Raw genomic sequence first — 17,500 nt, forward strand, 5'->3', positions numbered from 1 at the left:
TGTTAGATTTTTTGAAATTCAATATTATGGGCTTTAGATGTTCTGGTATCAATGTTATGAAATTAGATGTTATGGGTTTTAGATTTTTTGAAGGGGACCCATATACATATATATATATATATATATATATATATATATATATACATACATACACACACGCACACACACACACACACACACGCACACACACACGCACTGCAGCGCACTGCGTGCACACACACACACACACACACACACACACACACACACACACACACACACACACACACACACACACACATATACCAACTCTGAGATCACCACACCTTGGATAATTGGAGAAAAGGGAATATTCCAGGAAATGGTCATCATGGACTTGGTATATGTAAGTCTGTTTTTTCAGCTATTCAGTCTTTGCGTTTTGGGACTTCATCGAGTTAGCCAAAATCATGTCAGTATGTCTGCCACAAAGTTATTTGAGTTATAACAAAATAAAAAATAGCTAATTGATTCTAGTTCTACAGGGACATTAATAATGCATTTACTATCAAGATAAGATTAAAATTATACATTTTTTTCAGTTTCTGTCCATAGTGGTCTTTAATTACTAATAACCTTCATGCTTCAAAGCTAAGCAAGCTAGTTTATAACAAATCTTAAGCTGTTTTAGCATCCTGTCCAAATTTATTTCCATAGTATTTAAAGGCAATTATTGGAGCAAGCTAGAGTCCAATGCATTTGTGGAGTTGTACCTGTTTCTTATTGACATTTAATGGATGATGCATCTGTGCTGCTGGTGTGCTGTTCAACATTTGTACAGTCCCAAACAGTATGACTGCTATTTTTGTAGTTAAATATTAGAATATTATTATGTACCCTCAGACCTTGTTCAAGTCTGTTTGCAATCCTTTTTTGGATATTGATATCTGATTTACCTGACTTAATATCAGTTGAACAAGCAGTTCAAGCATGCAAAATCCAGGCCAGTTTTCATCAAATACAATGATAAATTAAATCCAGTCTTAAGAAGATGAATGACCACCTGGGAATGAGGAATTTCCTCCTGCTGCCATCTGTAACTGCGATGAATGATTTTCAGAATACATTCAGGGCCCATATCTATACAGGAAGAATGCAGTGTTCCTGTAATCACAACTATGCAGGTGAAAGCTGCACTCTCTAAAGCCAAAAACACAGCATCCATGGGGCTGGACAATATCCCAGGCTGCGTTTTACACGGACTTCAGAATGAACTGGCTCCCACACTTAAGCACCATGTTCAATATTAGCCTTGCATCAGGCTTTGTGCCCACTGAATGGCGCACAGCAACATTTATCCCACTCCACAAAGGGGGAGCCACCACTGATCCCGGGAACTATAGACCTATTAGCCTGACGAGCCTGGTCTGCAAAGCCATGGAACGTATCATCATGGAACACATAAACAAAGACATTGGTAACCTCCAAACTCTGGATCTCACCCAGTTCAGATTTGTGAAAGGCAGATCATGCCTCCTGAACCTGATCGACTTCTTTGAGGCAGTCACCAAAGCTGTAAATGAGGGTAAGGTGGTTCACACAGCCTTATCCTCACCAAGGCTTTCGACATCATCCGCCATTCTGCAATTATAGCTAAACTCAATAAACTAGGCATAAATCCCTATGTCACAAGATGGGTTGCCAACTGGCTCACTGACAGAACCCACACTGTAAAAGTTGCAGACTACAAATATGACCTCAAACCAGTGACAAGTGGAGTACCACAGGGTTCCGTCCTGGGACCGCTCCTGTTTGGTATCTACTTCTCTGAAGTACAGGCTAACACAGAAGGCCTCTGGCTAATGAAGTTCACAGATGACTGCAAACTAGGAGCCATAGTCAAGTCCCCAAATGATGTGAACATCCTACAGAAGGGCCTCTCTGAGACAGATGCCTGATGTCAGAGCCATGGCCTCAAGCTCAAAGCCAAAAAGTGCAGCGTCATCCCCTTTGGTAAAAACTCTGTACCCATGAACTACCACATAGGCAGCAATCTACTTAACACTGAATGCATGATAACAGACCTTGGGACCCAGGTGGACAGTAGATAGTCACATCGCCACAGTAGTCAGGAAGTCCTTCTACGTGGCACACCTCATCATAAAAGGGTTCTCGTCCAGGAAAAAAGAGGTCATTGTTACCCTCTACTCATCACTCATTAGACCCATTATAGAGTACAATGCCCCTTTTTGAATGTACCTCACAAGACATCTGCAGCAGCTGGAAAGGCCACAGAAGTACCTCACAAAGAGGATTACTGGACTCAACCAAATGCCCTACACTGACTGCCTCAAAAAACTCCAGCTTTACTCCGTAGCATATCGCCTACTCAGAGGTGATCTCTGCCTAACATATAAAGCTATGTCAAACCCAGAGCTGTTGGACATGCTACACCTAAAGAAATCCCAATCCCTCCGAGCTACACGCTCTAGGGACCTAAACCTTGTCACCACAATAAACAGGACATGCTGGAGGGATAGATTCCTATCCCAGAGACTTCCCATACTCTGGAACAGGCTACCCATCTATGTCAAGCAAAGTTCTTCATTAGCACTCTTCAAGAAAAATCTTGATGAGTGGATGGGAAATAGAAAATACACCCTGGGGATCACTTCTGTGTCTCTGCTAGTCAGTGGTACAGGAAAATAATTTTCTTGGTTGGCGTAAGCCAGGGAACCTTGTTGGCTATGCTTACGTAAGCCCTTGGGCCTATAGCCTAGTACCTACCTATGTACCTATGAACTTATGAACATTTGTCTGAAACAGTCTGTTCCAAAGAGAAAAATGGAGATTTGGACTTTCTGGAAGAAAAATGGGGCCAAGATGGCAGTGGCTCACAATGTCTCTTGAACAGTTTATTCAGACTTGTTGGACTGTCCGTGTTTTTTGGAGGATTGAGATTTCTTTTTGGACCATATTCCATTTTTATTTTGCCAAAAGTAGATGAAGGGAAAGAAAATCAACTGGAAAATTTGAAAAAGGAGAGCTGAAAAATCTTAGACATTGCCTGAATCAACTTTCCCCTTTCATCACACTTTTTGATCACTTCTGCAACAAAGGGGCCAAACAGTAGCATAGCAAGGGTTGGGCAACAGGGGCAATCGCCCTAGGTTCTGACCTGTCTAGGACACAATCCACGGCAATCCACAGTGAAGAAAGACATTTTTTTTTATTTATAATGTATATATATTTATTTTTATTTCAATTTAAGGGAAACAGAAAGTAAACATCCTACACAGATGTCCGAGATCCTCCAGCATGCCTCCTGCTCCATTTCACATCATCATGCACCCGTACCACCCCAAAGACCTAGGACTTGCTGCACAGATGGAGGAGTGGTGCAGAGAAGTCAGTTAAAGTTCTTTTTTCTTTAGTGCCCACAGCAAGGTAAACAATTTGTTTTACTTTTTGGATTTTATTTAAATAAATTTCTTGCTTTGGGCAAGCTACCTTCAATAACTAACTAACTAACTAACTAACTAACTAACTAACTAACTAACTAACTAACTAACTAACTAACTAACTAAATTAATCATCATTTCTTTCTGCTGTTTCCATTAGGGGTCACCACAGTGGATCATCTGTTTCCATTTCCTCCTGTCCTCTGCATCTTGCTCTGTCACACCAACCACCTGCGTGTCATCTCTCACCACATCCATAAACCTTATCTTAGGCCTTCCTCTTTTCCTGTTACCTGGTAGCTTCATCCTTAGCATCTTTTTCCCAATATACTCAGAATCCCTCCTCAGCACATATCCAAACCAATGTAATCTTGACTCTCTGGCTTTGTCTCCAAACCTTCCAACCTGGGCTGACCCTCTAATATACTTATTCCTAATCCTGTCCACCCTCATCACACCCAGTGCAAATCTTAACATCTTTTATTTTGCCACATTCAACTCTAACTCCTGCCTTTTTGTCAGTGCCACTGTCTCCACCCCATATAACATAACTGGTCTCACTACTCTCTTGTAGACCTTCCCTTTCACTCTTACTGGTACTCGTCTGTCACAAATCACTCCTGACACTCTTCTCCACCCACTGCATCCTGCCTGTAGTCTCTTCTTCACCTCTCTTCCACACTCACCATTACTCTGAACAATTGATCCCAAGTATTTAAACTCATCCACCTTTGCCACCTCTACTCCTTGCATCCTCACCATTCCTCTATCCTCCCTCTCATTTACACACATATATTCTGTCTTACTCCTGCTGACCTTCATTCCTCTTCTCTCTAGAGCATATCTCTATCTCTCCAGGGTCTCCTCCACCTGTTCCCTACTCTCACTATAGATCACAATGTCATCTGCAAACATCATAGCCCATGGGGACTCCTGTCTGATCTCGTCTGTCAACCTGTCCATCACCATTGCAAATAAGAAAGGGCTTAGAGCTGATCCTTGATGTAATCTCACCTCTACCTTAAACGCATCCATCACTCCCACTGAAGACATCGCCATTGTCACATTACCCTCGTACATATCCTGTACCACTTTTACATACTTCTCTGACACTCCCAACTTTCTCATACAATACCACAACTTCTTCCTAGGCACCCTATCATATGCTTTCTTTAAGTCTACAAAAACACAATGCAACTCCTTCTGACCTTCTCTGTACTTCTCCATCAACACTCTCAGAGCAAACATTGCATTTGTAGTGCTCTTTCCCGGCATGAAACCATACTGCTGATCACTAATCATCACGTCCCTTCTTAACCTAGCTTCCACTACTCTTTTCCATAACTTCATGCTGTGATTGATCAATTTAATCCCTCTGTAGTTACTACAGCTCTGCACATCATCCTTGTTCTTAGAAAATCGGTACCAAAACACTTTATCTCCAATCCTCAGGCATCCTCTTACTTTCCAAAATTTCATTAAACAATCTGGTTAAAAACTCCACTGCCATTTCACCTAAACACCTCCATGCTTCCACAGGTATGTCATCTGGACAAACAGCCTTTCCATTCTTCATCCTCTTCATAGCTATCCTTACTTCCTCCTTGCTAATCCATTGCACTTCATGATTCACTATCCCCACATCATCCAACCTTCTCTCCCTCTCATTCTCTTCATTCATTGACCCCTCAAAGTACTCTTTCCATCTGCTCAACACACTCTTCTTGCATGTGAGTACATTTCCCTCATTATCCTTTATCACCCTTACCTGCTGCACATCTTTACTCGTTCGGTCCCTCTGTCTAGCCAATCGGTACAGGTCCTTTTCTCCCTCCTTAGTGTCCAACCTTTCATACAACTCTTCATATGCCTTATCCTTAGCCTTCGCCTCTCTTTGCCATGCACCTCATCTTCTTATATGCCTGTCTACTTTCTTCATCTCTCTGACAATCCCACTTCTTCTTTGCCAACCTCTTTTTCTGTATACTCACCTGTACTTTCTCATTCCACCACCATGTTTCCTTGTCGTTCTTTCTCTGTCCAGATGTTATACCAAGAACCTTTCTAGCCATCTCCCTTACTAGCTCTGCTATAGTTACCCAGCTATTTGGTAACTCTTCACTGTCACCCAATGCCTGTCTTAACTCTCCCCTGAACTCCACCTCACAATTGCCCCTTTTCAATTTCCACCATTTGATCCTTGGTGCTGCCCTCATGCTCCTCGCCCTCTTCTTGATCACCAACGTCATAATAAATAAACAAAATAAAATAAAAAATAAAAGCCTTGTTCATTTTTTTCATGACCACCATGTCCTGTGGTTTCAGACACCCCCTGCTGCTACCTGCCTTGCTGCTGTGACTTGAGAGGCTGAGTTAGCCTCATCAAAGTTTATATCATTATTTAAAATTGTTAAGGAGACACTGGGACAGACTGTATAGGAAGCAAACATTTAATTAAGCAGAAAAGGAAAATGTAAACAAGAGCATGTACTATTATGACATTATTTGTAAATCGTGCTCTAACTCTTGGAAAAGAATGGAGAAAGGTGTCACTGATGTTGTAGTCTTAGGCAAAGAGAGCACACTTTTTTTTCAGAGACATGTTATTTATTAATTTGTTTACTTATATTTGTTTGTTTACCAGGATAGACCACTGATCAAATTGACCAATGCCAGGCTCAGCCTAGTTTGCAATCAAAAAGCAGTAAATGAATTAGGTATATATAGGTAAAAATTAAACATAAGATACAGATAAACATTTGGCATTGCCTTTTACAAAATATAGGTATATGTATGCAGTCTCAAGTTTATAAAAAGAGTGACATGTGGCTTGTTTGCTAATCTCCATTTTGCTCATGTAGCCGAATAGGATGGTGTGGTTACTTAGGTCAAAAGCCCAAGTGATATCAAAGAAATGCACCCCTGTGAAGTTGCCTTTGTCCACAATGAGGAATATTTCATATGTCAGGTTCTATTAAGCAGTCATTGGGCTCATGCCAGACCAAAATCCATTTTGTTTTTTGTGAAAGATAGGTGATAGTGTTGCATATAGAATAAGGGCTGATTGTAAATGATTTTCCCTGGGATATGCCTAAGTTTGATAGGATAGACAGTAAATGGAAGTGTGAGGCTTTGCTGGGTTTGGGCTGCTTGGAGAAGGGTCTATATTATAACATCGAAGTCTTGAATTTAGAATATTATAATATCGACCCCTATTCAGCGAATGCTTGAAATAGCGGAGCTGCAGAACACTGAATACTTTCCTAGGGAAAGTATTTGGTGGGCCATTTCTGCAGCTTTGCTATTTCCTCAACTGTGGAGTGAAGGTTACGGACCGGGTTAAGGTAAGTGTGCGAATGAAGGTGAGTGTGCAATAGGGACCTTAGGGTTAGTTAGCAGGAAAGGTGAGTGTGCGATAGGGACTTTAGGGTTAGGGAGCGGGTAAGGTGAGTGTGCAATAGGGACTTTAGGGTTAGGGAGCGGGTAAGGTGAGTGTGCGATAGGGATCTTAGGGTTAGGGTTGGGTTAAGGTAAGTGGATAGCTAGTGGTGTATGTATAGTTTAGTGTAGGGTTTTGTGAAGTGTATGTGTGTGGATTATTTATTTTGGTGTGCTTGTGTTGTCTGTATGTTTGTCAAAACAGCAAATTTTTTCCCTGGGAAATAATTTGCTATTCTGACTGTTCGGTTTTCTGGTGTTTCGATCGAATGGGTTCGATATTATAACATTCAAAGTTGTAAGACTTCGATGTTATAATATAGACCCCTTGGGGAGTACTCTAACTAACAGTGATTTACAAATGGTGGGCATTTTGTTCTGAGAGATGCAGAGGTCATAAATGTGGAGTAGGGGAGTAAGTATGAATGCTTTGCAATGGTATAGAAACCAGAGAGTAAGAATATCAAAACTTGTGGGCCTGTTTACTGGGATTTGTTAGTTTTAACCTATTTGAAATAGAAGGAGGGGAGAAATAATGGTGATGAGGATGATGAGGGGGCAAGCAAACTCTAAACTGTCCCCAATTTTTAAGAATATCCATGACTTTATCCCAGAATTCTGCTCTGCTTCTCCTAATCGCTCCTAAAACTGGAAATGTTTGGAGAAAAGGTGGTGGATTACAATTAATAAATAATGACATAATTAGAATTATAGACTTATTTTACTTCAGAAAATGCATGTTGGTGCATATTATTTTATTCTAGCAACCTCTCAAGTTTAATAGTAATACTTTAAAATGTATCTTTGATTGTACCTGATTACTTATGAATTTTTTCCTGATTCTGGAGGTAATAGGTTAAGAGCTTTGTAAAGCAGCAGTTTGGAGAGGGAAGAGGTTCCTTAATTTCTTGAGAAATTCAGAAGGGGAGAGATGGTAGTACTGAAACTGAATGTTGTTATGGTCGTTGTTATTGTTAGGTATATTGTAACCTGTAAATAGCCGGCTCTCATGCCAAAAACATTTTGGAGACTGTATCAATGAGAGTTGTTTGGGTGTAATAAACCTGGCATTGTGACATCTGGTGGCTTGTTTACTAATAGCATGTTGTCTGGTAAATTAATTTTGAGTGTCATGTAATGGGTTGAATTCCAGTTCTGCCAAGTAGTATATCACAGTTCTGGTAATTCTGTTCTTTGGAAAGCTACTTTGAATAATTTTGTTTGAATAATCTACTGACTAGTGGGAATTTGTTTTACAGGTATAAGAGCTGGTGGGTAAGAATTTGAGCTGCAATGTTTAGATCTTGGATAAATAGAATGAAAGACCAGTCTATCCTGGAGAGCTATGATTTCAGCTTGGCAATGTTGATTTGAAATTTATGTTTGAAGGTGACTAGTTTGAAGGGACAGTTTATTGAAATTATGTGGATAATGCAGAAAATGGGAAAGTGGTCACTGAAAGTAGGAAGAGATGATGTAAATGCTGTTGGGATGACTGGTTATCAGCAGGTCAGAGAGTGACTGATGATCTGAGGTGATATTTGGCCGAGTAGGCTTTTCATTGAGTTGAATAAGTGAAGCATTTATATTGGATTATATCAAAAGAGTATTTTCTAGTTATTTCAATATTTTGAATAGAAGTCAACATTTTTAGTGATACAGGAAGTGATTACAAGTCTGTAGGCTAATATGAATTAACTGGGGTTGCTACAGTTACACCTACTGAGTATGTTAAAACAATGCTGCACACTGCCTGAAATGGACAAATGGTTTTAATAACATTTCTTGAACAAAAGTCATCTTGGACGAGAGGTATTTTCCTGAAGAGAGGGCTGTGGGAGTGAACCAACAGATTAAGTTGGAAATTATTTGAAGACAGAATAGATTTTTCTTAGAGGATCTTGCTGTTAATGGCAACCTGTATTCCAGTTCTACAAGCAAAATTCTCTTTCATACAGTACTTATACCTTCAGCAGAAAGAATGCACAAAACATTTTCATCTGAAAATAATGGTTTGTAGATTTTTACTTTGCTGAATCAATTTGATAACGGTATTAAGGATTTGAGTCAAGCCGCTGTCCTAGATATTTGAAAACTTGTATTTCAAGTGGATTTAGATTGTTTTCTGCAGTTTTCCAGTCATAAGCATAGATAGGTATTCTCTGTGCACTCCATGACAAACACATTTTTAAAAATTATTTATTTATTTTGTGCAATGAAATATGTTAGAATATATTTGTTTAACTTACTTAATTGTCATGGTTTATGGTTTTATAGTTTGTTAATGACTTTAATTCAGAATTTCTACTCAACTAAAAAGGTTTTTGATTAAGGCTGTCATCTTAGAAGTTTTTTTGTGTATGTTTATATGTATATGTATATGCGCACGTGCATATGTGTGTGTGTGTGTGTGTGTGTGTGTGTGTGTGTGTGTGTGTATGTGTGTGTGTTTATCCATAGGAGAAGGGTTACAAAACAACAGTAAGAAAATGCTGACCCCATTCCCTCAGATGTTGCAATAAGAAATATATTTCACAGGAGAGAGACAACATAAGGAGTTCAGTGCAAAATGCAGAAAACTGTGCATGCATTACAAAAAGTTGAACTAAAAATAGTAGGTGTCTTTCACAAGAAAGACTGAAAGAGTAACATAATGAGTTCAGTGTAAAATCCAGAAAACTGTGTGGAGTCTTTAAATTGCTAAAGCAAGGTTATGTTTTGGTATGTATCGCATGGCAGTTAAATGATTGATTAACTCTGATAATGAGTTAAACATTTAATAAAACTTCCTGTTTGAACCTGTGTTTGAACCTTTTGGGTCTTTTATGTTTTTGTGAAAAGTTGTTGTCAAGGCTTTTTTCCTCACCCTTGCTAAGAAAAATAAAATAAAATAAACGTTTTGCCCTATATTTTCGGAGGAGCTAAATAAGGGTCTCACCCTGGGCTCCAAAAGCTTAGCTACTGCACTGTGGCCAAACACTAAATCTCTATCCAAGGGGAGAAGTTAAAATCTCATATTTAACATAATCTGGAAGGCTCTGAGAATGCAACTATGCAGATCTCCTTAAAACAGTATAAGTGGTGATAGCCCTGGAAGAAGTTTCAGCAGTCATACATACACTGCAAACAATGAGTAGTGACTTGTAAAACAGTAGAAACTAAGTTATCTAAAGCAGGTATTTCCTCACAAGAAGAAAGTGTGGATAAAGCATTCCTTATACTTTCACAATTTGCCAGAATAAACTAGCATATGAGCATGACAATTCAAAATTCTGAAAATCAAAGTTGCAAAAGTATACACATATTCCCCACACCTATCAATAATTTTCCATCCTTATCAGAAAGAGTAGGATTGGAATTAACTAAGTGCTTAGCAGCAGTGGAATCAACTAAAGCTATAGCCGTTGGGTCAGATTTGGGAATAGTGTATAAAAATGTAAAAGACTGAGCAACTTTATACATCCTATCTGCCTTTTTAGGGGCAGCTGGCTGACTATCAGGAACATTGCAGGTAGTAGCACACACATCCTCTAAAGCAGATGACAGAACAGGAGGAATGGTAGTTGGTTCAGGAAAATCCTTCTTTAACAACTCATAATATTTCTTGAGGGACTAAGAAGCCTCAGTGTTATCCCACTGAAAACACTTGCACATTCTAGCAATAGTACCAGAGAAACAGAAATCCCCACAGGGAAAATCAAAAACTGAACTCTACTCTGAGTCTGAATCAGAAATCTGAGGAAAAAAAACAATCCTTTCTTGCATCTTCCTATTCAGATTCAGAAACTTGTATCTCTTCAGGAAAAGAGGAATCCCTCTTTCTTTTACCAGAAACTACTTTACAAGAAGGATCAATAGCCTGAATTAAACACTGGACTAGACTTAGTGAACTACTCCTATTCAAAGAAATCTGAGGAGGACTACATACATGCGTGTTTTTTTGTTTCTTTTTAACAGGAAAAATGGAGCCAGCCATGTTACTAATGGCTGCAGCTGCTTCCCCAGGGATAGGCACAACATTCTGACACAAAAGGGAAACCTTCCCTGTTCCTTCTCCCAGGACCAACAAAAGTGGTTCTCCCTTGTCACTGAGGGGACTCCAACAGCCAAAGAGAATGTGGAAATCCCCAGAACATAGTGGCTGTAGGTGCTACACCAGAGGGATCAGGGATAAGAGATGAGTGGTCTAAGGTACAAAAAATAGTGACAACAGAGTCATCCACCTGCAGCTGAGGCAAATTGCTAGCCTGCTGTGGTGGCAAAGACTGTTTACTTAACTTTTTTTTGCAGTTTGAAGAAGGACTGACCATAGGACTGATAGTCTGTTCAATGGTCAAGCTGAAAACAATGCCTCTTTCCGAGGGAAGACTAGCAGCAAATCCCTTTAAAACTACCAGACCACAAAAGTTACATTTCTGACAGAAAAAACACAGTAAAAAAGCACTTAAAACACTATGCCAACACCGCACAAAAAATAACCACAATTTTTCCACAGAAAATATGTTTTCAGTAAGTTAACACTATTTTTAAACTGAGAAAAAAAAGAGTACTCTGTTTAAAAGTATGTTATAGAATCTGCATAATGCATTAAAACACAACAATCATAGCTTTAAAATAACTTTCCTTAAGAGGAAAGTAAAAAACGTCAATAAAATTAAGAAAATTGATTTTTTCCCCCAAAACAGATTTATCTGCCCAGCAAAGGAAAGCACCAGCCAAATGTCCATCCTCAAAAGCCTCACAGGAGCATACTCTTTTGTGGTAGTAAAGCTTTGAATGGCTCAGTGCCCAAACATATCTTTTAGTCAGCTCAGCTTGAGCTGCTTGACAATTTTGACACATGGAATGCTGCCCTGAACCTTTGGAAGCTGGACATCTGTTTTATTCTTGGCAGGATATAACCCATATAGCTAGGGCTACTGCAGAAGTGATCATTATGATGAACATCCATTTATCATGAAGGAGTTTATAGACCAGCACAAATTCAGATATGGTCCTTAGATAAGAGAGGAAGTAGAGGATAGATCCTCATTTGAATTAATGTATTATGTTTTTTGGCTGTAAGAGGGGTTTGTGAACTACAACAATCTGTTTAATAAATGTAAATATCAATTTTAAAAAAGTGAAATAAATGGTTGTGAGCACAGGAATGTGTGTGGTGATTGTTAGTTGGTGGGTAGTACAGGTAAAGTATATGTGAAAGGAATGGGACCTGGACATGAATAAAGGATAGAGGGGACTGAGTTTCAGAAGGGTTCCAGATTTAAGTACTCTGTAATGACATTATCATTCATCTTTGTCTACTATTATCATTCTCTGATTTTTGCTAAGGAATACTGTGCACATTAGCAGCCAGTTTAACCAGTCTTTATGGAAATAATGCAGTTCATTAGTTTCTGTACTGCATGGCTACAGGCTTTACCATCATTCAGTCTATATTAACTACTTAGTAATACAGTGAGTGATAAAAATCATTAAAACCATCACAAGAACCTCATTTCCCTAAAATTAATGTCATCTGTTTGTCTGTGCCTTCGGTCCAAAGGTGCCAAATCTGAATAATCCTGTCCAGTATCTCGTTTCACTCCTTCTGCCACCATGGATCTGTATAGAAATGGAAATTCCATTATGAAACTAAAAAATTTGCCTTTGACTAGTATGTAGTCCCTCATTTTGTGATAACACACTGTTCTGCCTTAGTACTTCCTCATTTTGATGTAGTCACTCATCATATCCTTTTCATGTCATTGTTTCCTGGTTACCATGGATAGTATTACTGAAATCCTTTGTACCTTCACATTAATGATTGGTTAAGCATGTTCATTAACTGGGATAATTTATATATAGGAGGTAGAGGTTGGGCTTAGTATATTTCTGATGAAGTCCTAAGTTTAAGATGAAAACGCTGATGAGAGTTTTATTATTTAAATCTGGTTCTGCTTTTGGTTTTACTTAATAAAAGGATTGATTAATTGCAATTTTCTGTACCTGGTTTCTGGACTCTCACTGTTCAAGTGAAACAACCAACCAACCAACCAACCAACCAACCAACCAAAGAGACAAATAAACAAACAAATAATATTGAACTTTATTCTGCAACACTAATATAAAAATGGCGCTTGTAAAAAGAAATCATGCTCATTAGCAAACACTTTTCAATAAAAATGTCAGTGTGACATGGAGCAGTACTAAAATATAGTAATCTCTCTGTTTTCTAATTTAATACCATGTTTAAAACTTCTGATGCAATACATTATTTTGGCAGACTCTAAACTTGCAAAGAGACTTTTGCTGAAGTGATTTTTGAATCCCCCCATCAACCCATTGCAAAATATTAGGACCTCTCCTAACTTGGTCTTATTTAGCATCTCTTAAAATACCAACTACTGCTCAGGGACCATCAGATTTAACAAAGGGAACAGATTTAGTCCCATTTCCTTTGTAATTTACCAATTCAGTATTATGTAGACTATACAGTACATTTTGTATCCAGTATTATTAATAAATAGTCACACAATGGCAGATAATCCATTCTCACAAGTACTACCTGTAAAGTTTTATTTAAAATAAACCCCCTCCTACTGCATACATGTTCTGACTCAACTTACACAAGGATGAAGGAAGGAACTATTGGACACTGAAGGTTCATGTGTTTCCCCATGCACTTTAAACAGGCATTCAAATGTGTGCTGGTATGAATATTCAGGATAATGCATACAGTAAAAGATAAACACATGCAACTGGAACATTGCAGTGATACTGCTAATTTCCCCATTTTCTGCACTCAGATCTCAGACTGGTTCATAAGTTCACAGATTATTATCATGCAGTAAAGGCTCATTACTATTCAAAAACGAGTGCTCTGATTGGACAGCCCAACCAGTGTGCCCATTGTGAATTGAGCATATACCAACAGAAAAAAAAGTCCGGCTGTTGAAATACCATTGAACGACTTTCTATTGGCATATGCTGAGGGATACAGCAAAATATGAGAAAAATCAAATACATTCTATAAATCTAAAAAAAACTCGACCTACCTGATTTTCTTGTATTTTGCACTGTCCCTCATAAAATCTGAACAGTTAAAATAATAATAATAATAATAATAATAATAAAAACAGGAGCGAAGACGTGGAAATACTCTTTTCTCTGTCATTTATCTTGCACTGCACTGATGTGTAGTCCCATACACATGTGCAATGCTTCAGCACACAGAGGACAATGCAGAAGAGGACTGAAGGGCAGATATGCAAACATTATTTAAGAAAGGTAAACTGTTCCAAATTGTATAAGAGCTGTAATCCATTCCTGTGTGTGGGTATATCAGGATTTACTTCATCTTCTTCACTTTGGCATCCTGCTTTCACAACCCAGTCCCAGTGGTCTACAGGGGCTGTTTAAGCTCTATTTTTCAAATAATTTATGATCCTGCTCCCAACGTGGTTACCCTGGTTTAAACAACTCCACTTTGAAGCTCTTCCTGTAAAATGGAGACTGAGACCACCCAAAGAAAACAATAACAAAAACAAAATTAAATCACTTTCAATATTTAATGCATGTTACCTAATATTAATTTCACAGAATTGTCTAATTTTTCACTGCCAATATTTAATGTATTCTATTAATATTATCACTGCATTGTTATCTTCTAAAATTGTACATGCACACCACTGAGCAGGACTCAGCACTTCCACCCTCTCTTTCTAACTACCTCTGCTTGTTTACTCGGTAATAGTTTTTTTTTCTGCCCCTGGTTCTTACAGCTACTCAGTTACTTTTTTATCTGTTTAACCTTTCAGTTTTCTCCCTCTATTTTCTCCCTGATTATATTGAGTGAAAATTCTCCTTGTTCTTCTAGATAATATTCTGCTAGTTTCACTCTGTCCTCTTGCTTCCCTTCCCTTACCACATCCCCTTGCTACACTGTATTCTATTTTAATTTAATTTCTAACTTATCTCCTCTACTTACCGCTCATGGATTGGTTTTGTAGCAGCCAGCTGTTATCTGGTCTCCACTTTTCACAAACTTTAGAAAAATTGATGTAAACAAATTTGAGTCCTGTTATAATAAAATAGCAAAATTTGCCTCTAACCTTACACAGAGATCCCACCATTGAACTACTCTGCACCTACTAAAATGGCTGAACTTTCCAATCTACTAACCTTTAACCATTTAAATTTTACTCACACCATCTTCCACCATACAAACAACTACCCTTCTCAGAAACATCTAGTTCAGTCCTGTTCCTACCCCTGATCACTAAGATCCTCCAAGAAAAATTTACTAAAAGTAACCAAACCCAGTAATAGCTATGGAGAATCCCTATTGTCAAACCAAGTATTTAAATTATGGAATTCCTTACCACGAGTAATACTAAATACTTCCAACACTTCCAGATTCAAACAACTACTAAAGGAACACCTAACCAGCAACTGGCTTTCCTCCTGTACCAAACCAAGCTTAAATGTCTCTCTACCCTCTATCACTTTCGTACTTTGACTCTCTATCTAACTCTTCTCAGGTTCACCACTATACTTTTATCCTGATCCACCTTCAGTCCATCTCTTTATCTCCCTGTCACCCATATCATATAATCTGATTCTCTTTCCTTTTGACTATAGTTCATGTTACTATTTCTTTTTATAAGTTTTAATAATGTCATCTCTTATATTTGAAAGTCATCTCTTATACTTGAATTGTATTCTATGCATTATGTATTCTCAGCTGTACACTATGTATTGGCATCTGTTATATACTCCTTTTCACATAATTTCTTGTTAAAAATGTTTTTATTTTTGACTATTGGTAAACATTATTTAATTTCAGTAAATTTTGTTCTATGGAGCTTTCCTCCCCGGGCCTCCACTGAAAATGGGCCATTGGCCCAGTTAGATATTCCCAGTAAATAAATGTTAAATAAAACAAATAAAATAAATAAATATTTTTACGCTTGGTTTCCTTTTTTAATCACTCAGGCTTCATTCTTGTGCTCAAATCATACTGACTGTCGGTAAATCCTGATAAACCCAGACACAGTCATGGATTATTGCTAAATTAGGCAATAGAGCCAGCAGACCATAAGGAGGCTAGGCAATAAAGTCCTATTATTTGTCATTTCTATCAAAAAGGGTCAGAGTAAACAGTCTTGGGGAAATATATAGCTCTCCATCTTCTCTTTGTGATTTATTTTGAGGTGGATTAAGGAGCTAACTTTGCTTAACATGGAGTTGGAACCTATTCCATACATAGGGGATCCTTTTGGAGAAATATATATCATGGCAACAGGGTCTATTTATTCTGAAATATGGATTTAGATCAGTTGAATGAGTGTTGGTATTATCATCTGTTTTGTGGATTTGTAAAAGATTGGGCAAGGTTGGGTAATTCATAGCCCTATAAGGCAAGCATCAAGCAGATTTTGTCCCCCGAGATTTTGTATGAGACACAGAAGAGGGATAGGGCGTCCAGTCTCATATGGCAATTTAAGGAGGGTATACCAAAATATTTATTCATCAGAAGCCACTGGGCCATACTTCAATAGGCATATACGAAAGGAACCAAAACATTCTATCAGGGGCTTAATTAGGAGGAGTTGAGAGGGATGATGATTTCCTTTGGTCTGGAGGATATACGTTTAGTGATTAGTTGCACCAGCCAGAAGGATTTCCTAGAACAGTTGACAAACACATGGTAGTCAAAAGAGAACTTTTTGCTATGAACTTGTCCAGATCTCTGATAATACTATAAACGTTTATGGGGGTGTTATCAGTAGAGTAGGTGCAAGGGTGTTCTTACATCCCAAAATGTACTAGGCTAGACATTTTGCATTAAGCTTTAGACTGTGGTGTTTACACCAGGAATTTGTATAGCTAGGACTGTCCTCCAGTGTATGGGTATCAGACTGGAGTTTATGATGCATTAAGTGTGAAGTCATCAGTGAATTTTGTCAGACAGAGTCCCTTGAGATCAGACTGTACATCAGAGAAGTATAACTTGAATATGAGTGGGCTCAGAACAGAACCCTTTGGCATGCCAGTTGTGATGAAGCATTTGGATGAAAGTATGCTGCTAAGTCTCACCATGTGCATTCTTTCTGTAAGCCAGTTTATGATCCTGCAGGTTGCATATCAGTTGACATTTAGTCTGGTTAACTTATTTATAATACTAGAGTGTGGGATAATGTCAAATAACTTTTCCAGTTCAATGTAGGTGGTGCTCATTGATTTAACATTATCCAGTGCTTCAGTCACCTTCTTGAAAAAGTCCACCAGGTTAAGTAAACAATATGTACCATTCAGAAAGTCAAATTAGTTGGAATCAAGGGAATGCAGGCTTCCAATGTCATTAACTATGAGCTCCTTTAGAATTTGCTCTATTATATTACAAATAATATTGGTGCATTTAATAGGTTTGCAGTCCCAAGGTTCAATTTGTGATCTCTCTTATAACTTGCCACAACTGTGGTCATTTTTCAAGCTTCAGACTCATATCCAGTGTAGGGTCTGAGGATGAATAAATTTATTGGGTCAACAGTTAAGCTGACTGGAACATGGCCAGGAATATTGCCAGTCTCAATACAGCTAGTATTTTTGGACTTGGAAAGGGAATTTAGTACTTGTGCTGAGGTAAATGTTTGGGATAT

Source organism: Protopterus annectens, chromosome 1.part1 (genome assembly GCF_019279795.1).
Source record: "Protopterus annectens isolate FY-2018-M chromosome 1.part1, PAN1.0, whole genome shotgun sequence".
NCBI classification, from domain to species: Eukaryota; Metazoa; Chordata; order Ceratodontiformes; family Protopteridae; genus Protopterus; species Protopterus annectens.